The sequence below is a fragment of the Phalacrocorax aristotelis genome, chromosome 9 (assembly GCF_949628215.1).
Source record: "Phalacrocorax aristotelis chromosome 9, bGulAri2.1, whole genome shotgun sequence".
In the NCBI taxonomy this organism is placed as follows: Eukaryota; Metazoa; Chordata; class Aves; order Suliformes; family Phalacrocoracidae; genus Phalacrocorax; species Phalacrocorax aristotelis.
In genome coordinates, this window is record NC_134284.1 from 19,009,162 (window position 1) to 19,032,173 (window position 23,012).

The following is a 23,012-nucleotide window of genomic DNA, read 5'->3' on the forward strand; positions in this document are numbered from 1 at the left end:
GGAGATTAAGGCAATGCAGACCATGCCAGCGGGGTGAACACCGTGCCGAGGATATGGTAACGCACAGGCTTTGGGCAAGTACGAATAAGGAGCTGGGCAGAACCTGGTAACTTCAGGGACAAGAAACTCAGACCTGCGAGGCAGGCAAAGGAAGCTGATGAGGATAACCACACCGTGCGTGCATTATTTATTTCTCCGAGACTGGCACCAGGTGCAGTGCAAGCGGCCCCAGGCAGCCGCAGGGACTGACCGCTGGGCCTGGGCTGGAGGGGACCACCAACACCCACCTCCAGGGCTGGGGCCATCAGCAGGGACAGGGCTGCAGGATGCCAGGCGGCATTCCCCCACCACCCGGCTGACAGAAACACATTGGGCTTCAACAAATTAATTCTAACTGACTGGGGCGTTTCTCATGCTCTTAACATCTGGTTTGGCAGGGCTCAAAATGGTGTTTCTGTACTCCTCACCAGCACATATTATTCATTTCAATATACGTATAAGAGGACTATTGGGTCTCGTTAGCTAAGGGACCACAAATCCGCAGAGCCCAACTTCTGGAGTACCCCATGCACAGCTGATACATGTGGGTGGGAAAAGCAAGATCAGAGACAATTTGAATTCTTCTAACGTGACAGATTTTACCCCACTGTATTTTATTGTTATTGATACTGATGTTGTTATCTTCAGTGCCAGAAAGCTGTTCATTATTTGTGTAACACATAGCATTAAGTACAGGGTATTTCTGTACAGTCTCCAGAAGTCAATTCTTGAGTGACAAGCATTTAAAAATATTTTTTCTACTCCATTTTGCAGTGTAATGCACAAAACAGTAGATTTTTTTTTTTCCCCTTCTCAGTCTTATTGTGACATTCTGGTATTGTCCAGGCTGCATGGCAGAGCTCACCCCCACACACCAGCCCTTTGCTGCATTCTAGAAACACATTGCCAGTTTCTTACTCCACAATGACTCACTCTAAATTCCCTTGTGGACTTCACAGATCTTTAGATAAGATGCTGAAGTAGGAACTAGGACTGCAGAAAGGCTTCTCTCAGGTGGTGGAAGAGGCAGGTCCTTTCAATTATAAACATATATATAAACATAACATTTTATTTACATCATCCCAGTTCTAGCCCTCCAAGTGACGTTTTCAAAAGCTGTTAAAAGGCAAGGTCCTTCTTCCATTTCAACTCAAGTATTTAAGATCTTCTAGCTCATTGAAAGCCAGAGGACCTAGGCCATTTATGTCATTTCTAAACAGACCTATACTACTATTTCTATGTGGGCAGCTAGAATTTTGCACATGCAAGACAGTTAAAATACATGCAAAAGCCAATGTCACATGAAACAAAATAAATCCTCAGCAATTACATTAAGACCAAAAAAGGAATAACCACTGAGCATTTAAGTAAGGAGACAACAGAACCTTCTCCCTATTTGGATGAAAACCTTTACACCTCCCAGTAACTTCAATGTAAATTCAACTTAGAACAGCTCGGAGATGATCTAAAAATGAATTTGTGAGCAAAATAATTGATAAGACTCTTGGGTCCTTATTTCTGTGTGCTCACATAATGGCAATTAAAACTAAGCACCTTTGAACAGCCTCTAAACAAGCACGTGGAAATCTAGGAGAACCTCTGAGTGGGGATTATGCATTAACCTAATGTTCATAATCATGCTCAGAAAGTTTGCTCTTTCAAAGACTGAAACAGAAATGTTAATATTCTTAGGCAAATAAAAAACCTTAAGCTACTGCAAAAGGCAACTTTTGAATCAAGTATATAATAGGTAATAAAACTTCAAAGGATTCATCACACACCGCAATTAAAATGCCTAACAGATTCTTGAATAGCCTTCTCATTTCTAAGGAAACTTTTTTCTTCCAAGTGAATAGATAAACTCAGGTGAGCATCAGATTATTATTTATTTTAGGAATAAGCATATTCTTTCATCTGTGCTGCAGTGAAAAGCGCAGAGTGTTATAGACCAAAGTGGCAATCAAAGCCAGTTCCACCTTGTCTAATCTTGTTCTTTAATGGTTCACAGTATCAATCCCCTTCTCAGAAATCTTCAGGTATGAACAGTTAACAAAAAAGAACAAGTGGCTGTACACGAGAGAGTAAGAAGACAGTAAGAAAAAATCCCGCCCCCTCCCCAGCTTCCAGACGATTAACTGGAAATCTTCCATATTTTGGAAGAGGAGAGGATGTCTGCCTCCAGCGTAATGATAGATATGAGCCACAGATAGCAGCAGGCTCCAACAATTTCTGCTTATCCTGCCTAGGAGAGGCAAAAAAAAAGAACATCCCTGTGGAAAGTGAAACTTGTAGCTACGGCTTTACAATGAATCACCAAACAAAAAGCGAGCAGCAGGCAACTCACTGCCAGATTTGGCAAAGCACCTAGAACTCTCATTCTCAACACCACAGCTGCCGATTCACAGTCCCTGGCACTGTAACCGAAGTCAGTGCACCCCCATGGACACAGCCAGGTGAAATCACCCTCTTTGACTGCAGTCCCCAAGTTGCAGTGGTGGAGGACGCATCCTTGGGATGGGAATCCTCTGTGATTGCCTTACCCTAACAGTGGGAACAACTGCGGCATGAGGGCAGGTCCTGAGCACCAAACTGGTATCATATCAGTCCGCAAAAAACTGTGATGGATGTTCCTTTAAACAATACCCAAAGAGATCATAGTAGGGCAGAGGAATGAGTGATAATTTGAAAATTTTGTAATGAAATCGAACCATATAAAATAGAAACTGCATGGTATTTATGGCAGGAAGTCACCTACGTCAGCCTAAAGGACTTACTTAAGAGTGGTCCTACTAACAGCTGAACTAGCTTGAAGACCCAGACTACACAATATAGGCGCTCCCTATTTCCATTCAGCATAGCTTGAAAAACTGCCTCTTCTGTAGCACAAAACTGAAGAACTGAAAAAAAAAATCCCAAGCACCACATCAAAAATCACTTCAGCTTATTTGGTGCCTTTAATTTTCATAGGGAAAAAACAAACTTATTTCCAAAACACTTTGCACTCAGTAAACTCTCAGTATGATAGTATCCATTTATCCTCAGAGAACTTCAACTTTATCACTTGTAGCCTGTCCAAAAATATAACAAAGTCAAGATGCTCTTGTTTTTTAAAAATGGAAATCTGACTGTCACCATTTCCTTTCCTTCATTAGCAGAAGAATACATGCATGGGACATGGGATGAAAACATAATAATGCCTATATTTGGGGGAAAACAAAAGCCAAAACCAGGACAACAGCAGCAATCAAGAGAAAAAAAAATTAGAGAACTACGTTGCTGTGGCCTGCCAGAGTCTCTTTCAGAGTATCTAACAGAGGTGATGAGGTCAACCTACCACAGATGATCTCAGGACCCTCAAAAATCATTAAGATCCTTCAGTAGGACCAGAATTTTATTCCAGTATCTGATAATTAGCATCTTTTCTGGAGATGGCCTGAACAGAGGTTAAAGTTGCTACTCTATCTCCTCAAATGCTATTTCAGCTAGGACAAAATCACACAAATGATATCTGAAAGCAAAGCCTCCTATGGCCAGGCACAGCAGGCCCAATAGTTCCCAAATGTGTTCCTTTCCACTTCTGCTGAGAAAAGTGATGGTTTGCATGATCTCAGCTGCTTACCTGGGCACACAAGGATTTTCAATGGATTTGTTGTCTGGCTTTACCTATGCACTTCTGGAAATCCCTGCTTTGCCCTGGATCTGAAGCAGCACCAGCTGCAAAGTCAGAGCGTGCTGAGAGTCTCACAAGCATGGACCCGCCTCCAGCTGTGGGCAGCTTCCCGAGGGAAGGGCAAGCCTTGCAGTGACAAAACTTCACAGACACCCAGCACATCTGGATTTTGCTCCAGGTGTGCTACAAACTGCTACGTGATATCCAGCCACCTGGAGCTTCATGGTCCCCATCTGCTGAATAAGGGTAAATGCTGCAGGGGACATAAGAAATCCTACAGACGTCAGGATAAAGAGCATCTTCCTAATCTTTTTCTTTTGCTATTGGTAATTATGTCAATGTTGTTCTCACAAAAACAAAAAAACCCCAAAGCCCCCCATGTTACAGCTCTGTTAAAAGGACCATGTTTAAAACCTGAAAGATCTGCTGAGTTTAAAGAGGCACAGCAAAAGCATCAGGTGTAAACATGGAAAGCGCATTATGTCAGTAGATATACTGTGTCAACGGTTACACACCAGCTGAGGAACCAATACAAGCATATGTTTAAATCTCAGAAGAGAAAGTCCTAGAGCAAAACAGAACTGGAGGAGAAGCTGTTCCCTCTCTGATATGGCACTGTGTAGGAAGAAAATGCTTTTTGCTGTGTTAAAACATCTCAATATTCTTCCTTCTTGTTTTTGTTATACTTTCAAAACAAGACTTCCATACTAAACAGTGTGAGCAGAACTTAATGTATTAAAACATAAACAGTTTTCACCTCAGGAGCAGCTGCAGATCAAGATCGGACAGCCTCCTGACTATGGGTACCAGCAGTTTGCCCAAGAATGGCTATTGAGCCTTTTATAGCAATTCAAGCTACAATATGATGCCCCTCTATACACAACCATCACAGCCTGGTGTACCAAAGCACTCCGTAGGTCTTGGTGCTCAGCATCATTATTTTTTAGCGATTATTGTTCTGATGAGTAACCCTTAGGCAGTGTCCAAGAATAAGAAGAATTTCTGCCATGGGATGCCTGAAGCATTCCTTCTCTGCAAAATGAAGCAATAAAATCAGCATGTGAATGAAATAATGCAACCCAACTCCCCCCATTTGTGCCCAAAGAGGCCACAGGGTGAAAAAGTAGCCCGGCTAGTCAAGAGCTCTCTGGGAATTGCCTTTCAGGTATGTCGGGCTATGTGGTGCACTATGTAGGATACCTAAACACAGGCAGCCCCCATTACAGGTACCTGAGCAGCAGCTGGCTTTCACTGAACCAGCCATCCAAGCACAGGAAAAGCAGCTGGTTCTGAAAGCACGTTTAGTGGATGAACTGATGCTGAGCCCTAGCTTTGGTGCAGCGACTTGTGAAATTTGAGGGCATCTGTCTACACGGTTGCAAACACTACTAGCTAGATGCTAACTTGGCACTAACCAGGAATCAAAAAAATATCTTATCATAGTCTATGCTGACAACTAAACCACTGTTTGGCCCTGGATTAATGAATATAATACCTGACAAAAGCAATTGGAGATTAATGGCCTGTAACTGCTTGGCTACCTTGCACTCTATAGGGTCAAGTACATTAATGTCAGCAGAGAAATAGTTTGTCTCAACCTAGTGCTAGTACTACAAGGACCCAATGAACTTGGAGATATGAGGGCCAGGCTCTCAGACCCACTTTCTGTCACCAAGCTTTAGTGATGGTCAGTTCTCATGAGGAAGGGTCCCCATACAGAGGGACTACAGCTTGCCCACAGCACACTGTGGAAGGACGTCCTGGTGGGGCACGTCGCACATGCCACCCTGCAGGACGGTGACTGAGGCGGGAGCTTCAGGGCAGCAAAGGCAGCAGACATAAGTGAGAGCAGGTCACGCTGCCTCTGCCAGGGCCACAATGGAGGCAGCCCAAGACTTAGACAATCACAGGCAGCCCCCTGATCCCATCTGTTCTTTGCTTGGCACATCTTCTCACGGGATTGAAATACGGGCCAAAATTTTCTCTTGCTCTTGGTCACCACATTTAATTGCAAAAAATTCATCACTCCAACATTTCCAGAAATATGCCTTTTGCTCTGCTTTCCAAATCTGGCATGTTTCCAGGGGTCTCAGGACCCGACTCCTGAGCAGTGGCCAGGCTCACTGGAGCACCTGCACTCATCTCCAAATAACTGATGCGCTCAGGCTATACAGCTGAAACACGGCAACCTAAAGAAGTACTCCTAAAGTCTGGATCCCTACACATATGCCCATATATAGTCTCCAGCTCTGCCTGAATTAGGGTTAGCTGATTAATCAGCTGCTTTATCTTGGGGTGGAAAAGAAACAACAGATAATCTGGAGATTAAACTGGAACCACTCTTCCTGAGAAATTGCTTTCTGAAATGCATAGTAAAGGAAAAAAAAAAAGTGTGTAACTTACAGAGCTCCCAGGGGAAAAATGAATATCCTAGTTGTCCTTAAAAGAGTCCAGTAAAAGTGCTGAGTAAATTTCTAAGCACACGATGCTGAGATACCTTCAAACCCCTTCAGATGAACCTTTCCCTTATGTCTTTCAGGTAGCAGAAGTTACATTTGGGAGACCACTGTTCATATGCAACTTCTGGGTGTAGACAGGAATTTATTAATACAACAAAAGGTTGTATTACCCTACGCTACGTCTTCAAACAACACACTAGCCTGAAATAATTTCCATAACCTCTCTCTTAACCCATCTGTTCCTCAGTTTCTCAAATGTAATTGTGGAAGGAAGGGCCAGAAGGAGGGGAGAAGGAAGGACGACCCTGCGGTGGCTCGCAAGGCTGCCACTGTAATACACACACCACCGTCCATGAGTTGCTCTGATATGATGGGAGCAAAAGCCACAGCAGCCAGAACATCCTTCCACACTCAGCACATGCTTGGGAGTGTGCTTTGGCCACAGAGGTCACACAGCTTTCAGAGATGCTCCCAACACTTGGGGAGGGGATGCTCAGCAGCCCACTGACCCCTCTCAGGCTCCAGGGCTTCCCCCAGGGCCAGCAGCAGCCACAGCAATCCTGCAGTAGCCCAAGTCCCCACTGGCAGTGGATCCTCCCCTCCTCACTAGCTCCAGCAACATCCCTTAAAGAGGATCTGCAAAGAGCTCCACACATATGTGTGCTGTAGATATCAGCCCCTAAAACATTGCTATGAAGCACACTGGAGCAAATATATGGTAAAGTGCATCAAAGGAAGAAGCAGGTGGCAAAAAGTGGCAGCCTATAAATGCACCTTTTGACAATTTTTACTTTGCAGTCTCCTCAGCCAACAGCGCTTTTATAGTCAAGAGAGCCAGCTTTAGCCTGCCTCCGAGAGCAGTGGACCTCTAGCCATGAGTGGGCATGGGGTAAAGGGGGGTTTCTGTTCCCAACACCACCACCCCTCCCCCTTCCGAATCCTCACCCAACTTCACATACCTCCCCATCGCAGCAAGCTCTTTGGGGCAGAAACTCTCTTACCTGCATGTCTGCAGGATGCACGCTGCAGCCAGCCCCTGAGCCTCATAGTGCTTCAGTACCATCCACGCTACAGCAAAATCCACCGTGGCTGTTCAACTCTCAAGTGCAAAATCAGTTCTGTCTAGCCAGAGAAGAGGAAAAAAGAGACCAAAACAAAACCCCGAGCGCATTAGTCACTGCTAACTGTTTTTTCCAGAAACATAATATTGAGGGGATTTCACATATTTCCTGGCAGGGAGATTTTGTGGTGGCTTTTAAAAATGGATGATTAGTACGATATATATCCCCATAGCTAAGATCAGCAAGAAATCCTTTCACACACACATGTATACATATTAAAATTTGAGTACTTTACCTTTCCCCAAAAAAGCAATTGCTGCTGTCAAGTACACCCTTCTATTACAGCCACATGCTCTTTTTAAGAATAGCTAATCAGAAAAACATACAGAGGTATTTAATCACGGTTTTTTTCCTTTAATGACCTAACGTTTTGGTTTGCAACTGCTGCCAACTCACACTGGGTGGAAATTTAGTACTGTCAGCATTTAATTATTATTTTAACACAGATTTCTCTACCTTCTTACAGTGAAGAAATAGCTAAAAAAATGCAGCAATGAGCAGTTTTTTAAGCCATTAGACACCATTCTTATTATTTAGCTGTATTGGAAATTACCATTTAAGGACATGCAGAAGCTCACTCTGCCATCCCATTAGGACAGATGCTCCCCAGTTTGCACCTCTGCAGCCGACCAAAGGGACAGCATCCAAGGAACAGCCGTGAAGGACTGCAAACACCTTGCCCTGGAAGCTGCCAGGCTGTGACACAGCTCCTCGAAATATGTGCCGAAGAACTGAAATGCAGAGCACCTGGTTTGCATTGGGCCATAAACAACAAATCAGACTGGTTCTTTTTGTCAGCTTAAAACCTGTTTTCCTAACTTTCCCCCCGCTGTCTGAAACAAACTCAGTTCTGCAACCTGTAACAGGCTACAGTGAAAATACATGTGTTGATCTGTTGCAGACTGCAAGACAAGTTTGCTTAACACAGTGCAGGGGGAAAAAAAAACAAACCAAAAAACGGGTTGTCTGATTTCAGAAGAAATCCAGAGCTGTGCTGCTCATGGTAAACTCCCAGCACCATGCAACTGTTGCACTTCATGGTGCTCTGGAGCTGGGAAGGGTGCGTGGAGAGGGCTCTCTCCACACTCCTAGCCAGTCTGGTGAAAGCCTGCTCCCTGCTTTCTCCAAAAACAAAAAAAACAAGATTTAGGCTTCAGCCCTTGCAAAAAAACCAATAGAGAAATGAGGCTGCAGCAAAGCAGGGCTCGTGTCAGCATGTGTTAAATGACGCAAAGCAGGAAGGGCTGTGAGGATGCATGTGGATAACTTTATCTTCCAGAGTGGATGGAGTAGTCAGCCACACACTTATTAAAACAAGTATTAGTCTGTGATAGCAATCTAAGATAACACTAAGAGGTTTGTCACACAAGGAAAAAAAAAAAGGCCAAAAAAAAGATGCTATTGCTGGACCTGTGTCCATAGAAACCACATTTAACCTTAACAGAGGATCCCACTATACAGGTGACTCCATCCTTGAGAAACACAAGCACCCTGTTTGGTATATGCTGACCTTTGCATACAGTCACACTCATATTTAAAAGAGAAACATGTATATATAAACAGACAAGAATGGAGGTGAGGAACAGGGAGGTGACAAATTTCATTTCTCTGATGGCAATGTAGGATTCTCTTGCCAGTTGGCAGGAATGAAGCATCGCTCTCCTCTACCTGAAAAAAGAGGTCGTGGATGTGGGGTTTAATATCCAGTGGGTCACTATAAATGGAACCTACCTGTGACAAATAAAGAAGCAGCTATTTCATCTGCTTAATATTAACTGAGTTTTCTCACAGGGCGCTTTACAAGTCACATTCCTGGAGCGAAGGGCACGTGTTTAAGAAGCCACATACAATTCCGGTTTTGCAGAGTAAAAGAGAGGGAAATAGCCTTGGTCACTGAGAGTATTTGAATGTCACTTTGTTAGGCTGTGCATTGCATTTGACAGAGCTAGCAAAGGAAATGAGAAGTGATAACTGATAGTGCCGTGATTAGATCAGCCACCTTGGGAAAGGTGCTGAAGCAGAGATATTTCACTAAAATAAGGAGAATCCTGGGAATAGATTTCTGGCAAGTGATCACAAAGGAGATACAGACAGAATTAGAAATGGATTTTGCAGGCAGATAAAACGTAATAGATAGAAGGCAGCTCAAAATGATATATCATGAAGGCCTATAGACTGACTGTAAAGTTTGTTCGCAGTTATTTAACATATAGAGGTCCTAGAAAGACTTAAAATACACTTGCTGTGTTATTAACTTTAATGTCCAGAAATAAAACAATGTTGCATTAAAGCTCTCTAGTGAAAAAGGAAGCTGCCTTCTCCCCAGCTATCTGCCTCTGGCTTCAGTGGAGCTGCACTACTTTATGCCACAAGACAGAAGTGGAACAGGAATCACTTCTTGGACTTCTGACTGACAAAGATATAGAAAATGTATGTTTCATTATATTCTCCTGCATGAAGTTGCTTTAAAAATGAAATATAACTATTGGCAGTGGTAATTAACACACTGTTATAAACTCATTACATGCATTTCTGTAATATGTTTCCTTCTGCAGTTTTCCTGGTTTAAGCTGGGATAGAGTTAATTTTCCTACACACTGATGCTTTAGTTGTTGCTAAGCAGGGCGTACACTAAGTCAAGGACTTTTCAGCTTCCCATGCTCTGCCAGGTGCCTAAGAAGCTGGGAGGGGAGGGGCACAGCCAAGACAGCTGACCCAAATTGGGTAAAGGGATAGTCCATACCATGGGACATCATGCTTAGTATATAAGCTGGGGGGAGTTGGCTGGGAGGCAGCAGTCACTGCTTGGGGATGGGCTGGGCATTGGTTGGTGGGTGGTGAGTGCTTATATCACTTGTTTTTTCCTGGGTTTTGTTTCTCTCTTTTTGTTGTTTCCTTTTCATTACAATTTTTACTATTATATTTTATTTTGATTTTTAAACTGTCTTTACCTCAACCCACCAGTTCTCTTCCGATTCCCTCCTGCATCCCACCGGGTGGAGGGTAAGCGAGCAGCTGGGCGGTGCTTAGTTGCTGGCTGGGGTTAAATCACAACAGAGCTCACAGACGAAGCAGTTCTTTAGGCTGCTACTTAGGCATTCTAAGGCAAGAGGGTTAGCTTTATTGGCTATTGGAAAAGGATTCAGTCATCCTGCTGCTGCCCACGTCTGTCTGTCTCCTCCTTAATAGGTTTAGCCAATTAAATTTAAATGTAAAGACAACCAGCTTCTTGTGCTCCTGTAAAGTGCGGTGGCCAAGACAGAGACCTGATGAGTACACTAACTCGGGGAAAGGCTGTTACCTGGGTTCAGTCATTAGACATCAGAGTTCATCACCACAAGACAAACGTGTTGACAAGCCACCTTCACTCACTCCTGTAGTCACAAGACTTTGAGATCAGTCCATGGGCTGAAGGGTCTGCAAGTCAGAAAAGGCCAAAACACTCTGCCCAGGGGGCTGAGTTCAGCCCTCTGCTCCTTGCTTCGTTGGCTGGTCAAGTGTTGAATTTTGCACGAACAAGTAATGGACTGCATGTTGTTCATAACAAGATACAGATTTCACAGTTACAGCAATATAAATCCATGTTGCAGTATATCTGTGTATAAAGAAGTCTTCTCATCTGCTGCCTCCAAAGAGCCATACGTGCATCACTCTCGCTGCCAGAGTGGGAATACTCACACAAATCACCTTTGGTATCAATGGAGAACGCACCTGAGAGAGCACGGGTGGCTGGGGAAGAGCCAAATATTAACACTGTTTACCTACCACTGGAATACAAATTAATAATAACCATTTTACAGATGACACCAAGCTGGGTGGAAGTGTTGATCTGCTGGGGGGCAGCAAGGCCCTACAGAAGGACCTGGACAGCCTGGATCATTGGGCCAGAGCCAACGGTATGAAATTCAACGAGGCCAAGTGCTGGGTCCTGCACTTGGGTCACAACAACCTCATGCAATGCTACAGGCTTGGGGAGGAGTGGCTGGAGAGCTGCCTGGAGGAAAAGGACCTGGGGGTGTTGGTTGACAGGTGGCTGAACATGAGCCAGCAGTGTGCTCAGGTGGCCAAGGCAGCCAATGGCATCCTGGCTTGTATCAGGAATAGGGTGGCCAGCAGGGGCAGGGAGGTGATCGTGCCTCTGTACTCGGCACTGGTGAGGCCGCACCTCGAGTACTGTGTTCCGTTTTGGGCCCCTCACTACAAGAAGGACATCGAGGTGCTGGAGCGTGTCCAGAGAAGAGCAACAAAGTTGGTGAAGGGTCTGGAGAACAAGTCTTACCAGGAGTGGCTGAGGGAGCTGGGGTTGTTTAGTCTGGAGAAGAGGAGGCTGAGGGGAGACCTTATCACTCTCTACAACTACCTGAAAGGAGGTTGCAGCGAGGCGGGGGTCGGTCTCTTCTCCTAGTAACAAGTGACAGGACAAGAGGAAATGGCCTCAAGCTGTGCCAGGGGAAGCTTAGGTTGGATATTAGGATAAACTTCTTCACCGAAAGGGTTGTTAGGCACTGGAACAGGCTGCCCAGGGAGGTGGTGGAGCGTCCATCCCTGGAGGTATTTAAATGACATGTAGAAGTGGTGCACAGGGACATGGTTTAGTGGTGGACTTGGCAGTGATAGATTAGCAGTTGGACTCAATGATCTTAAGGGTCTTTTCCAACCTTAACAATTCTATGATTCTCACCATCACTATATCGATGATGGCAATGGAGCATCAAATTCTGCAGCCATAAAAGCAGAAGCTACCACCACTGCATCCCATGGCAGATCCCCATGAATACATGAAGATGGACTTTAAACATCAACCATCTACATGATGAAATACCGAGCTATTTGCTCAGGAAAAATCTTCATTGAAATCAGCTAAGACAATCAAGAGTCGATAGATTTTGACATGAAAAGGGACATGCTTCAATTTTTGCCAGTGTTCATTCTCACGTTGGCACCAGAAGGAACGACTGGCTAGATTTTCTAAAGTGCCCTGCTGCTTGATTCAACACTTGCAGAAGTCAACGCGCTTCCTCGCCTACAGATGTTGTACCTGGGCTGAACCTCTTGTCTCTTGTGTTTCATTCCCAGCACTAGTACCTGCGAGTCTCCATAAAAAACAAAGCTCTACTTTTGAAATAAAACAAGCTCTTCCCAACAGCCCAGGAGCCGAATCCTGTTGCCTTTGTCATGGTTGTGCATAAACAAGAGGTGGGAGGGCAGTTTCTGTCTACATTAATCAATATTTAGGTGGTTTCCTGCCCATTGATTCATGTGCTGAAAGTGTTTTTGACAGTAAGAAATCTGCTGAACACAAGCAGGCCAGTAGCAGCTGCTCTAGAAATGCCAACAATAGTGTGCATACCCTCCAAATTTCCCCAATGTTCACATTATTAGCAGGTGACAGGAACTTAAATAAAACGTGAAATATGAAAGCAGGACAAATAATTATACTGGTGTAGAGACTTCTATACTGGAGTAAGTTTTGCTGCAAATACCTTATTAAGGCTGTAAGTTTTAAGGGTCAGAAAGAAAATCTTTTTTTCTACATAATGTCTATGACAGAGCAGGGTGTTTGGGATCCCTGCTGCTCTGTCGTCCCAGCTCTTACCCACACACAATCAGCAGTAGCCGACGGTAGTAAGCAAGACTGAATACAAATTCAGAATGAAAATTACTATGAGAAAAAAAATCCTGCTCCAGATTTAAAAGCAATTCCTGAACTGCCCACGCCACACCGTGAACAGGCATCCTCATTTGAGCAGAATGCACTTTGCACAAAAAAGTGAGAAGGGAGGAAGCATGGTTTGAATAAACCAAGCACAGCCAACATGGGGAGCAGGCAGAGTCCACCAGCTTGGGACATAACCCTCTCAGGGAGAAAGGACAACTGGACAAGACTGATACTATTCTTATCATCAACACAGCAAAGGCTGTTTCATGCAGTCCATTGACAAAAGGTAACACTGCTTTTCTGGTATAAAAGCCTTTGCTACTAGCAGTGTGAAATTATCCCCACAACAAGGGGTTAAAGGGCCCCTTCCTCATCCTTAGCATCTCTTCAACACTTTTGTACAACCCTCCAACCTGACAGCACAGGCACGAACTGCTGGGAGCCTGATCCTACAGCCATGGTCTTTAATCGCCATTAGTGATTTCTGAGGGTGCACGGCCTCGTTACCAGCCCATGAGGAACCAGAGCAAGGCCACCGCCTGAGCTCACGTCGGTGCTCAACGTCCCAGCAGCTGCACGGGACCAGGAGCGGACACGAGCCTCTCTGCTCTGCAACTAGTGTCAGCCATTGCCACAGGGTAACTACTGCTTTCTGGAGATAACCCACCTGAATGACCTGTGGTAAAAGCCTTCGCACCCCGTTACTGTGCCTCTGAGCCCTCCACACCTTTCCTTGCTTCCCGCAGGAGCCATCTCTCCACTATTTTACCTTCAAGATGCTCAGCTTTTTTTTTTTTTCCACAAACTGCTGCAATGGCAGCAACACATGCTTTTGATACAACTAAGAAAGGAAGAAATCATTCCACTCAGAAAGCCAAAATGTTTTCTGCTTCTAAAGACGCCGACTTTCCAACCCAGGCTAGCTGCCTCTGAGGTTCTGGACAGGGAGACCACCAGCATCACAAACAGGGAACGGGAGTGTCCCACCCATTAGAAATGGCACCCTGGCTTACAAAAACCAAAAGGATGTTTAAAATGCACTTTACGTTTCACTTTTGATGCTGGGTTTTGTTTTTCTTTAATTTTTCTTGTCTTGGTACAATTAAGCCAGTCTCATTTCTAGTCAGGCTCTTTCCAGTCATTCCCGTGGGCCCCAGGACTGTAAATGGGCTGCAGTAACTCCAGTAATGAGACCTGCTGTGAACAAGGGTGACCACCCTCACACATGCCTAATTTCTACAGTTTTCCTCATTGTTCCTACATTCCACCTCATTTTTTCCAGTCTGTGTTTTGTTCCTCCTTGCCACCGAGTTACTCCATGGCAAAATACATCCAAAGTGAGCTCTCCCACTCAGTCACAACAGAAACTGATGCTGCAATGTTTTCCTCAGACCTTCTTCATCACACCCCAGCCCTGCTCCCACCAGGCACTGCGGAGCAGAGGGGAACCCCTCCACCATCTCCCTTGCCCCCCATGCCCACCGGTGGTCCAACACCGCCCCGCTCCCCCATGCAGGGCCTAATAACCGGGGTACAGCAACTACAGCTACAATGCTGGCACATTTAATCAAAAACCTGTACCCTTCTGGCACCTGTTTGAATTTCCTGAGCAATAACCTGACTGCAATGCCTCCCTGAGGACCCCGACTGCAGCAGGCATGGTGGTCCCTGGGTAAACCAGGGCTGACGTGGCTGCTGCACCCCCTGGAACAGCGAGGGGCAGAGCTCTGCACAGAGCAGCCACGGCAGCACCACGCAGCGCAGCATCAGCTAGCGATGCTGCTATAACCATCCCCGGGACATTAAGGTCTGCTGCACCATTACATGAGACCACTTTGCAACAATAGAAGACAGGAAAAAAAAAATTTTACGTACCAGTTAAGACGTAGTTTATTTATAGCTCAGCTTTTCAGAGTTTTCTAATTGTAGCAGAGATTATTCATGGCTCATGTCTCTAAAGATGTCAATGTCGTTCCCTTTCTCTTCTCAACCCTAAGCAATACTTCGTGTTTTCTATTCCTCCTTGCAGGCTGAAGGCCTTCTGTCCTCCCTCGGCTTCATGAGTCACCGTCTTCTAGCCCTCCTCGTCCTTGTGCAGCGATTGCTCTGTACCTCCACGTCTTCTCCTCTAGCTCCAGCTGTGGCCTTGGCCTTTTTTTCCCCCCTCCTCCTCACCCTCTACGTGATCTTTTTCACTCACACAACAACCGCTACTGTGCCAATGAGGAATGTACTCTCCATCGCTGACTTGCCTCTCCAGCCAAGGCCATCTCTCAGCCTGCCTTGCTGACACCTCTTGGCTGGGTGTCTTGTTGTCAAATCAAACCCGATATAGCTGCAACGGACCTTTTGATCTCTCTTCACTTGCCCAGCCTCTCTATCACTTCTGAACAAACCTCCACCCTCCCTGTTACTCAGGCCTATAACCTCTTCCAGTTCCCCCACCCTTCACATATTCACTCTTCTTGTAATACCACCAGACAGACCATCAGCTGGTGTAAGTCAGTGTAATTCCACTAGCTCCAATGGCATTATACCAATTTACCAGAGATGAGTTTCTGTCCTGGTGCCTCTAAAAGCAAATACATTCTATTTGACAAGTAAAAACCTTCAGCCAGGTCCCTCAACACCTCCTGTATTTATTACTGTGATCTCTTGTCCTCCAGTCTCACAACAGCCAGACTCTTTTCAAAACACGTAACCTACTGAAATTCTTACCTGGACCTTAGTTATCTGCTGCTCACAACCCAGAAGTTCCCCTTCCACTCTCAAGCCTCCTGCACCTACCCACTGTCCACTCCTCAGCCATGCTTGGCTTCTTATGCCTTCTGAATACACCTGAAGTAATTTGGTGTGCTAACAGTATTTAATTAGCGGTACCAAATCATGCACCAATTCAGAGCTTTATTTTATGCTGCGGAAAAAAAAAGCAGCAAAAAAAAGGGAAGAAGAGTCCCCATGGAAGTTCAACATCCAATTTCAAATTAGGACACAGTTAAAAAGCACCTGTTTAACACAACATGAGCACACACCTGCAAACTTATGTACTTAATCACCAAGATTACATTAAGTGTTACATGGTTTTGTGCCATCCTAATACCAAGCACTGTGCTATCCTAGGTAAGGCACCTGAAAGTTTCTCATAACCATTTTAATACCAGTATAAATCTCTGCCACAGTGTAAAATGATGCAAATGATACCACAATAACACCCTGTGTCTTCACACTCTCTAGACCACGCTATTAAGTCTTGTAATGGCTGGAGGCTTTGGCACTTAGTGGCTCAAACCTAGCCATCCATGTTGTCTTTGTAGAAATGTTTAAATTTTGTTTAAAAAAAAAAAAAAACAGCCAGACAACTTGGAAAAAAAAAACCACCCCGCAAAATACTGGTGTGTTTTCTTCAGTTTACTGTCTATCGGAAAACGAGAAAAGTTCTTTCCAAAAAGCAGAACAGCACCTGCTATTTAGGGTTTTCCACACCTGGAGGGATGTGAGAGTGTGGGGGCAAGATCAGGCCCTTAATGAAAGTACTAAGGAGTTCACCATATGCACAATGCCAGAATGATAAAATGTTAATGAAGTGAAAGTATATTAGTGAATTATTAAAATTTCACTCCTCTCTGCAAAGCACAGAGTGAGAAAAACTCAGTGAAGATAACGATAAAAATAGGATCAAAACATTTGGTTCCCTTCTCCACCTCTAACAAAAAAGCTTTACAAAATCTGGTGTTAAAATTAACATATTAATTGGGTAGCTTTTACAAATGATCTACTGTAAAACCCAGATCAAAACAAGTTGGAGCTGGGTGTAAAATGAGATTTAATCCAGTTAAATCTGGATGGTTCAGACCCTCAGCTTCTTCCCATCTCTAATAACCTCTCCTAACCCCTCGAATGCCTCTGCTCCTTTCCGCAGCAAGCCTGGCCAGCAATTAAATTGGCAACGAGAAGATCTTACTGAGGGGAGTAACATCAAGCGCAGCTCTGCAAGGATGGGCCGGGCTGCGGAGTTTGCATCTGCTTGCTGTGCCGGAAGCCGACCTCATCCAGGGAAAAGGTTGACCTCATCCAGGGAAAAGGTTGGCCTCTCTACAAATCCCAAGAGAAAAAACAAAAAGCAGCTCTGTACCGGGGAGCCGCAGAGCTGCCAGGGGTTGGAGAGGGAGCCTGGCGAGCCCGGGACGAGAGGCAAGGTCACAGGAGGTGCAAGGCCACTGCTCAGTTCAGCTGGGCGGGCACAGGTCTTGCAAAGAGCTACGCTAAAAAGAACAACAGCTTTGCTGTACAGCATTAAGAAGCAATTTCCAAGAAAGCTGCCACTCTGAAATGCTTTCCAGAATCTAGCTTGGATTGCCTCATACGTAAAGCCCCGTCTGTTAGGAAGTCTGGTATATTTTCATTTCAACAAAAATAAGTATGCCCAGACATTGTGAGTGGGCTGTATCAGCAAATAGGTGGCAGGTAAGCGCTTTGCAATTGGGCTTTCACTGGGGAACCTCACGCTCAGTCTGAGCAGAGTTCACAGACAGGACCCCACTACAACCCAGCATGTGGGAGGTGGGCAAAGGGAAAAGCCAGTGTGGGCCAAAACCATCCTGGTCCTTAAATAATATTTATTTTTATTTTATTTTAAACTATTTTCAGTAAAACTTAAAAACAACCAGTGCTGGAAATTTTATTATATTGGCTAGCATTGATGTAAATTCCTGCTAATGTTGGAAAAAAACTACAGCATCAAACAGCTAGGTAGATCCTTCCATTCAGTGGCACCTACCAACCCTGACCACAGGTCACAGCCCTGCCGTCTGCTTGTCCCGCAGTCAGTGCCGACACAGAGAAACACCATCTCCAGCAACAGCATCTTAGACTACAGATACAGAAATAAAAGGAAAGAGTGACAAAATACTGTCCCGTGTTTTACTTAGCCTGTCCAACTTCTGCAAACATTATGGAATAGATGAGGTTTAGGGGGAGTTTTGAAAGAGTTTAACATGTTACTTCTCTTCCTCTCTGAGAGAGGCAGACAAAAACTGACCCCTGGCAAGCAAGTGGCCACCAGTGCCGGGGCTAAAGTGAGGGTGGTCCTACACAACTTGAACCACCTGAAAGTCATGTGTCCAGCCGTGGCGAGTTTTAACCATTCCCCAGACTCCTCTCGCCGGTCACCTCTGTAGCAGGGCTATCCTGTCGCTTTGTGCCCACCCCAGAGGGTGGCACCTGGGGCGCAGGGAGCCTCGCTCCTTCGTGGGGTATGCAGGCAGCCAAGGGGCAAAACTTAAGCTGGACAGACAGCTTTAGTCCAGATCAAGTACAAGTCCCAAGACTGCTAACGGCACCTAAAGCGTTACAGTTAACTTAAGGAGGGTTTGAGTTGCCCTCGTGCTTGGCAACTGAACTTCAGGCACCTGAAATGGAGTCAGATTTCCAAAGCCTAGAAGAGAGTCGCTTCCCAAAAACTGCCTTGCCTTCCAGAGCTTCAGGCTGGTTTCTCAGAATCAGCTGATCACTTCTGAAAAAACACAGCTGTAACTTTTACATTTAAATGAAATGTTGTTTTGTTGGAGTCCCTTTTTATTTTCTTTTTTTCATTATTCTTGTTAGTTTTACTTTGGCTTGGCCATGAGAGCAGGTAACAAGCCAAATGCAGTTTCATTAGAAATATTTCTAAATTGTGGCCAAAGTCATGCTGCACTGTGTTACATCTGAAGTCATGAACCGGCAAATTCCAGCATCAGCCAGGACAGTCCTGTTCCAGCCCAGCTTAGGCTTTTGGACAGCCCTGGCAGCCTCTTCTGCCAGGAACGACTCCTAACACCAAGCCATCTCCTGTGCCAAAAATCACTACTTGAAGCTGCTCGGCATGCCAGGCAGCTTCTTACAAGTTTATGTAACTTTTCCACGTTTCCTCCTCAAAACCCTCTGTGAAAGTTCAGCTTAATGCCATAAATATTCTTGTTGAGCCGACATCGGAGAAATAAAGTTTATTTCCCTGAACCTCCCTGCTTACTAGAACACAATGACCTAAACCCCAGCCCTCGCCTTTAGTTTGGACTTTCATCCAAAGCTGTGTCTAATCTTACAAGCCTCCCACCTGGCATCCCAGCCGCGCCAGGCTGGACGGGGACCAGTAAACGACTGGCATGTTCTGGAAACACTGCTTATATTCTTACCCCCGACCCCACATCCCAAATACATACGCACTGCATTGGCACATTAGCACGAGCGCACTTGGGAAAGGCAGATGCATTTTCAAAGTTTTAATCCATTAGCAATTGCTGAATAAGGGGCAATTAATTTGACTCCCAGCTCTGCTCCTCATTCGCCTTGCAACTTTGGGCAGTCCATGAGAAATGCTATGTTTCAGCTTCCTATGCTCACACAACTTCTGTGGATATTAAAAAATTCATTTCTATAAAGTGACTTATGATCCACGATGAAAGGCATTTCAGAAGTGTAAGGACTGCTCCTATTAGTAAAATAACTGGTGCATTTTTTGATCTTCCATTCTAAGGGGGGAGGAAGAAAAAAAAAGCTTAGCTGAGTATCATTAATGAGACTCAAAAGGTATAAATTGCAAATTAGATACTCTTGAAAATGTGGCCCAGAGAGGTTGGGGCGGGGGGGGGGGGGTTTAACAGCAAAAAATGGCAGAACAACACCAGCATTTAACTTCTTGCATTTCCCTCAGGAATGACTGACATCATAAAACGTTTACAAACTAAAACCATTAGAGATAAATAGAGTAGCACAGACAAGGAGGACGATGAAGGGTAAATCTAGAAAGTACCTAATCCAGCTCATTTCCTTCACTGTGTAAAAACAAGTAACTGACACACTTCCTGCCCTCGAACCTTCCTGCAGATAAGGGTGCTCCCGACAACAGGAAATTCGCTTCTAGAAGCAAGCACACTTTCGCTACCAAGGCAAACTTTCTCCATTTGAACTCCACAGCAATTAAAAGCAGCATCTGGCTAATCAGTCGTGAGCTGGATTAAAACACGCAAGCGCCCAACTCCCTGAGCCTTTCCCCGACAGCAGGGAGGGTGTCCCGGCTCCCGCGCCCCAGCGCCATCCCAGCCCGGCAGCCAGCAGGGACTCCGTGAGCAGAAGCAGGCACTGCTCCCTCTGACTTTACCACCCCTTTAGGCTGCTCTGCCCCCAGACAGATTTTAAAGCCAGGCCTTTGATTTTTTGGATGGCAAGGTCCAAGGGTGTGGGTGGGTGGAGAGTGCACTGAGCACCTTCGCCTCAGCACCCTTCAGAATTTACCTCCTGATCCACAAGACCTGCTTACCAGCCTCTGGTTTTCTTAAGAAATAATAATGCAAAAAGTGAAATATGCAAGCAAAGAGGCAAAAGAGGTCAAACTGGTCATTTAAGGTTTCAAAGTGATGACTTATACAGTGGGTAAAGTAGTCAAGTGCTCTTTCTCGGCTCGGTCACTGCAAAATGAAGATTAAGGGGAGCAAAATGAAATGTTTCGGAGAAAACGCAGTGAATACTCAAAGACATCTCTCCATCGTGAACATCTGACATCAACGCCTGCTGCCCAAGAAAATAAGCAAAAACACTAAAACCTTTCTTGTGAGTTTGCTGTGAAATACTTCTCTCCCGCTCCAAAAGCAAAATAGCGCTCTCACACACAATAAACTTTCAATAGTCCAGCAAAGTAAAACTTCAATTTACCACAATAACAGTCTGATTTTCTCATGCTGCATTCATCAGTAATGAAGTATATTTTATTCTTGTATCTCTGCTTTTGTCCTCAAACAGCACGCTATAACCAAATAGTGATTTTATTATTTTTTTTTTATTAAAAGCAATTGCCCAGAGTTTCCTGTAGCCATTTGCCTCCCTTTTTTTTCTTCTGTTGTGCAGGTGAGGCAGAGTTGTGAAATGGCCTTAATATTCAAGTCCAAATCATTACATTTTAATATAACTTTGAAATGAGGAGGAGCAGGGGGAGATCTAATCAATCCCAGCTTTCTCTCCCAGGTCCACAGATTCCCAAGAAAAGAAACGTGGCCTGGTCATTCGATTAAAAATTAAAAAGTCATCCCTCGCTACTATTTTTTTAACCCCCTCGGTCCTGCTGCTTGGAGCCTCTCCTCCCCAGAGCAGCCCCTGCGGGCTGCAGGCCTGGCTGGGCAGGGCGCCCGCCACAGCGAGGGCAGCCTGGCGGGCACGGGGCAGGCGGGCTCATCTCCCAAACTCCTCCTTGGGTGGAAAGTGCGGGACAACATCCAGAGACGAACGAGGGGAGACGCGGCACGGGGTTTTATTGTAAAATGACCTTGATTTGACAGGCACGTTCTCAGGTTTCAACAGATGCTGTGGGAAAGGCAACAGCAGCCAAGGCAGTCTGCAGGCATTTCTGATGATATGCAGACTTTTTTCTTTCTTTTTTTCTTTTTTTTTTTAAATAAATGGGGAGGGGGTAGTCTTCTCAGTTTCCATGACAACAGTGTCTCCACTTGTCTGTTATTAGATACCATCCGCTTCCTGTGTCTAAATTTTTAAACCAATCAGAAAAGTGTTTATAGATTTTACAGCTCCTGGGACAGTCCCTCTCCTCCAAGAGAGCTACTTTAATGACACGTAACGCTTAGGAGCCAGGGCTGCAAGGCCTTATATTTTCGGCTGCCAAGTGATCACAGTTTATGTTGTTTACCGGCTGATACGTGGGCCGCGTTGGAGAAAACTGGGGGTTTGCTGCCTGACTTACCGCGCCTCTAACAGGCGTTACCACGTTGGGTTTTCTGACACCACGCAAACTCATTTTCATTGTTTGCTCGTTTTTGTTCTGATTCATCCCATGAAACAGCACGAGCCCTCCCTGCGTGAAAACCCATCGTCTAAGAGACGCCGTTATCCCACCGGAGCAACGGTCTGCTCTGACGTAAATGGCTCCACAGTGAAACGTCGCCTGCTGCAATTAAAGTTTCAGTAAACTGGGCTGTAGCAGCAGTCGTGCCGTAGCCGCGCACACGCATTTTCGCAGACGTATTTTTGATAATATAAATAATAACTGACCGCAGCGTAGGTGGCAGGTTAACAAGGAAACCCTCCTCCGGGGTGCGGGGACGCATGCACGCATCGTGAAGAAATTAACCCACCGTAACTCCTGACAAGTTAGGAGCCAGCGCGGGAGAACAGCGAGCAAAGGGGAGCTGATGCGGGCGTAAGGAAACCCCTCTCCCGGCGGCTCTAACAGCCGGAGGATGCCCTTTCAGGCGGGCGTGCAGGCACAGACGGAGCCCCTCAGTTACGGAGCGGCTCCTTCCCGGGCGCGGATCGGCGGCAACAGGGACAAAAGGGAGCCGGCGGCGCGGCTGCACGGCGGGGCTGCGCCCGACGCCTCCCGCCCGCCCGGCCCGGGGCACGGCACAGCCCGCCGGCGGCCGCCCCGCACGCGTCCCCTGCTCGCCCCGGAGCGCCCTGCCCTCCTCCCGTCCCCGTCCCCGTCCCCGCCGCCGCGCCGCCCTCCGCCTCCCACCGCGGCGGGGCTCGGCGGCGGGACGGGGGCGGCCAGCGCGGGGCAGCCCCGACTAACTCCCCGCCGCGGCCCCCGCTGCGCCCCCGCCCGCCGCCAACGGCCCCGCGGCCCCCAAAGTTCGGCCGGGGCTCCTTGCCCCGGCAGGGACGGGACGGGGCGCGGCGGCTGCCGCGGGGGCCGGCGCGCACCCCCGCACACACACCCGCTCCCGATGACACCGCGAAACGCCACCGCCGCGGCCGTTACCTCCTCGCCGCGGTCCCCGGCTCCCGCCGCCGCCGCCGCCGCCGCCGCCGCGGGGGTGGGTGCTCCCCGCGGCCGGCCCCGCTCCGCGCCCCGCGGCGGGAGGCAGCCGCCGCCCCCCGCCCACCCCGCCGCCGCGCCCCGCCGGGCCCTAGCGCCGCCCGCCCGGCCGCCCCGCCCCGCGCCGCTGTCGCCCCCCGCAGCTGCCGGCGTGTGCCCGCGCCGGGCCTTCCCCAAGGAAACTTCGGGAGAAGGGGGGCGCGGGAGCGGGAAGGCGGCGGGGTCGGGCTGAGGGGCGCCGTTTGCCGGGGGGTCTTTTCCT

At 46.6% G+C, this 23,012-nt stretch overlaps 1 protein-coding gene across 3 annotated transcripts in view; it reads right to left on the reverse strand.

The window, feature by feature from the left end:
• FOXN3 (forkhead box N3) overlaps nucleotides 1-22,811 on the reverse strand; it is a 219,328-nt gene extending 196,517 nt beyond the window's left edge. The window contains exons 1-2 of one of the 3 annotated variants that reach the window (XM_075103696.1): nucleotides 22,694-22,772; nucleotides 7,170-7,290 (exon numbers count right to left, since the gene is read on the reverse strand). The gene's annotated coding sequence lies outside the window, so the exon portion shown is untranslated. Of the gene's footprint in view, nucleotides 1-7,169; nucleotides 7,291-22,693 lie in introns of all 3 variants that reach the window. The other 2 variants (XM_075103695.1, XM_075103690.1) reach the window with 2 other exon arrangements.
• Nucleotides 22,812-23,012: the final 201 nt, after the last annotated feature.